The following is a 5,379-nucleotide window of genomic DNA, read 5'->3' on the forward strand; positions in this document are numbered from 1 at the left end:
CCGGGCAGATTTACGCGAGCAGGGCATTTAAAATCCGCCCGAAAATGGGGGAGCATCTCAACGATTCGTTAGCCGAGTGGGAAATCTAGGAGAAGTAGAAGGGAAAGGGAAGAAGGAAAAAAAGCCATGATTTTCAAAAGAAGTAACTGAAAAGGTAAGGGAGAAACGGTTAGCGTTCATAAACTACAAGAGATCGGAGGAAGACGGGTGACAATACCTGGAAAAATGAAGAGATACTGGGAAAGTAGTCAGGAATGCAAAAATTCAAATAAAGAATAGCAAATATGATTAAACGGGGGGGGGGGGGGAAACAGACTTTTTTTTTTGTAGATATATTTGTGATTAGAAAGAACTGCAAATGTGGCGTTGTGAGACTCAAAGGTAGAGGCTGATGAGGGAAAAGCAAAAGTGATTAACAAATATTTCTGGAAGGGCCTGGAGCAGGACCACAGAAAAACAAACACAGATAAGATTGGAAGTGGAGGTAAACCTCAATTGATTTTCAGAACAGCGTGTTCATGAGGAGCTAACTAAACTTAAAGCAGATAAGGCGATGGGGCTGGATGGGACACATCTGTGAGGGTACTAAGGGAACTTAGAGATATCCTGGCTGCTCTGCTTGCTGACGTTTTCAATGCTTTAGAGTCTGGAGCAATTCTGGAGGACTGGAAAAGGGCAGATGTGGTTTGTATTCATAAAAGTGGAAGTAAGGAAGCTGGGAACTACAGGCCAGTTCGTCTAAACCCTGTGGTGAGCAAACTAATGGAATTGCTGCTAAAACAAAGGAGAGGGCAATTTTTGGAATCCAATGGATTACAAGATCTGAGGCAGCATCGTTTTACAGAGGTAAATTCTTGTCAGATGAATCTAATCAATTTCTTTGCGGTGACCAGATAGTTGGATCAAGGGAGAGCGCTAGGCGTAGTGTACTTGGATTTCAGCAAGGCCTTTGACATGGTTCCACATAGAAGACTTATAAATTGTGTGCCTTTGGTATGGAGCCTAGAGTGGCTGAGTGGGCATGAGAAAGGGTAGTGGTAAATACAGTTTTTTCCGAGAAAGTTGTGTGCCTCAGGGATCAGTCTTTGGACAGGTTCTTTTCAACATTTTTGTGAGCAACTTAATGGAAATGACTGTTGGAAAAATATTTGTCCTTTTTTTGCCAGTGATACCAAAGTCTGTAATAGGGTGGACAACCAGGAAGGTGTGGAAATCATGAGAAGGGATCTAGTGAAGCTCAAGGAATGTCTAAAGGTCCGGCAGCTAAGACTTAATTCTAAACAAATGCAGAGTAATGCATTTAGGATGCAAACACCCAAGGGAAAGGTTCAGTATTGGAGCTAAAATTCTTCTAAGCACAAAGGAAGAGCAGGATCTGGGGGTAATTGTATCTGATGATCTTAAGGTAGTCAAATAGGTGGATAAAGTGACGGTAAAAGCCAGAATGATGCTTGGCTGCTTAGGGAGAGGAATCATTAGCAGAAAAAGGGAGGTGATATTGCCCCAAATAGGTCCCTGGTGAGACCTGGAATATTGGGTACAATTCTTAAGACCTCACTTTCAAAGGTATAAAAACACGATGGTGTCAGTCCAGAGGGAGGCTACTAAAATGGTCCGTGGTCTTTGTTCTAATGCATAAGGGTATAGACTTAAAGATCTAAACATGCATACCCTAGAGGAAAGGTGAAATAGGGAAAATATGATAAGACATTCAAATATCTCAAAGGTTTCCATGCACCGAAAGTGAGAATTTTTCAATAGAAAGGATGCTCTAGAATGAAGGCTCAAGCAATGAGGTTGAAAGGGGGTAGACTCGGGAGTAATCTTAAGAAATATTTCTTATAAAGAAGGTGGTGGATGCATGGAAGGGCCTCCCAGTGGAAGTGAGGCAGACAAAAAATAGTATCTGGATACAAGAGAGAATGGGATAAAGACAGGGGATCTCTAAGCAAATGATGAAATAATGCTAAATTAATTGGACAGATGGGCAGCCTGGATGGCCCATTCGGGTCTTTTTCTGCAGTCATAAGAACATAAGATATGCCATACTAGGTCAGACCAAGGGTCCATCAAGCCCAGTATCCTGTTTCCAACAGTGGCCCACCAAGTCACGAGTACCTGCAAGTACCCAAACATTAAATAGATCCCGTGCTACTAATCCGGCAACAAGCAGTGGCTATTTCCTATTGATTAATAGCAGTTTATGGACTTCTCCTCTAGGAACTTATCCAAGCCTTTTTTTTTAACCCAGCTACACTAACTGCTTTAACCACATCCTTTGGTGAGGAATGCCAGAGCTTAATTGTGTGTGAGTGAAAAACAATTTTCTCTGATTTGTTTTAAATGTGCTACTTGCTAACTTTATGAAGTGCACCCTAGTCCTTATATTATTAGAACAAGTAAAAAACCATTTCATATTTACCTGTTCAAGTCCTTTCATGATTTTGTAGACCTCTATGATATTCTCCCCTCAGCCATCTCTTCTCCAAGCTGAACAGCATTCAGCATTTTTTAACATTTTCTCATAGAGGAGCCGTTGCATGCCTTTCATCATTTTAGTTGCCCTTCTCTGTACCTTCTCCATCGCAACTATATCTTTTTTGAGATGCGGCGACCAGAATTGCACACATTATTCAAGGTGCGGTCTCACCATGGAGCAATACAGAGTCATTATGACATTCTCCATTTTATTTGCCATTTCCTTCCTAGTAATTCCTAACATTGTTTGGTTTTTTGACTACCACAGCGCACTGAGCAGATGATTTCAATTTAATATCAACTATGATGCCCAGATCTTTTTCCTAGCTGGTAACTCCTAAAATGGAACCTAAGATTTTGTAACTACAGCAAGGGTTATTTTTCCCTATATGCATCACCTTGCCCTTGTCCACATTATATTTCATCTGTCATATGGACACCCAATCTTCCAGTCTTGTAAGGTCCTCTTTCAATTTATAATGTTTCTATAATAGGGCATTTAAATTGTTTGATGGGGATTCCCCTCTTTTAGTACTGATCAATGCTAAATCAGTAGTTATCCATCGAGTTCTTAAAGCAATTAAATAACCCTTTTAGTACAGTTGCCCAGTGGTACAGCTTAGAATCAGGTTTTGCGAGCCCTCTGTTTTTTGTTTTGTATGAAGACATTCCTAGCTACTGTTTCTTGTCTATAAATCAAAACACATATTTGTTTAGATCTGTAATCAACAAGTCTGGGACTTGAATTAGTAACCTAAAAAATACATATATTAAATGTGGGAGAATGTTCATTTCTTCACCAACAAACATACATAAATTAGAGAGCCAAGATGGCCGACGTGTCCGGACATGGGTAACCAGGGCTCTGAGGAGTAACGTTTGTTTGTGAAGAAAAATGCCTCATACCGGCAGAAAAAGAAGAGCGAAAGAGAGAAAGTGTGGGAGAACTTACTGAGGGTTGGATCCAGGGCCCTATGGACTCTCATGTAATACGGGAGCAGAAGCCGGTGGGAAAGCTCGCAGCGAGGAGAGCAGGTGGAAGAAGAAACCGCCTCCCCACGTGAGCTCCAGACCACCTTATCCCCGGTAATGCGGATGCGCCCAGGAAGCCCTGCGAGGGGGGCAAACGGGAGTGATCTCAACCGCGAAAGCGAGAGTGAAACCGCCGGAGAATCGTGGCTGCATGATGAAGGCGGTGGGGAGGAACAATAGAGGCCACACCTCGCGGAGGAGACCGGCCTGGGAGAGGCTGTAGGCCGTACAACACAGCCTCCAACGGAAAGGAAAGTACTTTTAACTTTACCTAAAAAGAAAGAATTAACAAAACCAGATACTTTCTCTTTAGAGAAGGTTTGGGAAGCAATACAAACAGTAAATGATAATCTTTTTAATCAGATAAATCCTCTGGCTTTAGTGTTAAATACAACCATGGAGAGAATGGGAAAATTATAGGAAGATATGAATAAGCAAATGGATAAATATGAAAAGGTTGAGACAGCATTGAAAGAGATGAGAAATCTTCAATGTAACATTATAAAAGAAAATTCTATATTAATGAATCGCCTAGAACACATGAAAAACCAAATAAAAGGGAGAAACTTACGGTTAACAAATTTTCCCAGAGACCCTATGGTGACCCCCACGTGACATGTGGAGGCAATATCTGTTCCAGACATCGAAGATTTCAGAGGAAATGATCCCTCCTACATCTAAGCTGTATTATATACCAACTCTTAAAAAAAAGTTGAGAAGGAAGTAGAAAAAGAATTTCAAATCTTGACATCAATATAATGGAAACTCCAGCTTTGGATGTAACAAAACTGTTAGAAACAATTCAGAGCGAGCAAGTGAAGCCAGGTACTCTTATTGTGAAGTTCTTGCCTGAATCAGATAGAGATTGGATTTTAAGATCATACTTTCGTAACAGGACTGAGTCTTTTCTTGGTTTAAAGGTTGGAATATTTCCAGATCTGGCGAGAAGCACCCAGCTTAGAAGAAAATTATTTCTGAGACCCCCAAGTACAAAAAATGGGAGCTATGTATATTCTTAAATATCCGTGCAAATGTTGCATAAAATACAAAAATGTTTCATATATATTTTTTCAACCTGAGCAGTTGGAGAATTTCCTAAAAAAGTATTCATTAGCGATAACAACTTCCTCTCCTGTATTGGAAGGCTAAGTACTATTAGTCTACAGTTGGATCCGTAATAATGGAAATCTCCTGCATAGGACCCGTTAATTTCAGTAATTGCTATGTTATATTCCTGAGGTAGAGTGGTTAGTGCAGTTAGTGTAGCTGGGTTTAAAAAAGGATTGGATAAGTTCTTGGAGGAGAAGTCCATTAGCTGCTATTAAGTTCACTTAGAGAATAGCCACTGCCATTAGCAATGTTTACATGGAATAGACTTAGTTTTTGGGCACTTGCCAGGTTCTTATGGCCTGGATTGGCCCCTGTTGGAAACAGGATGCTGGGCTTGATGGACCCTTGGGCTGACCCAGTATGGTATGTTCTTATGTTCTTATCTCTCCCCGTTGACGAGGACGTTAAAGCAGATTGTTTAGGGAAAAGACGTTACTGTGTTAAGCTGTAAAATGTTTGATAGTTTAAAACTGCTAGCTACACAAGATTGTTTTCTTGATGTATCTTGGAAAATTGAAAAAATAAAAATTAGCCATTGTGTATGCAGATATATGATGGTGCCAAGATGTAGCCAGCTCTCAGAACTCAGTACAGTCTTTATCGCGCATGCATGAGAAGTTCCGATTTGCGCACACTTACCTCATCATCCTCTCTGCCTTTTTTTCATCCTAGCTACCACAAGGACATGTCCCCGTCTCTCTTGATATAATTTTCTACTTTTTGTGGCTTAGTGCCTTGAACTGCTCATTGCTTGATTGT

Source organism: Rhinatrema bivittatum, chromosome 2 (assembly GCF_901001135.1).
Source record: "Rhinatrema bivittatum chromosome 2, aRhiBiv1.1, whole genome shotgun sequence".
Classification (NCBI taxonomy): domain Eukaryota; kingdom Metazoa; phylum Chordata; class Amphibia; order Gymnophiona; family Rhinatrematidae; genus Rhinatrema; species Rhinatrema bivittatum.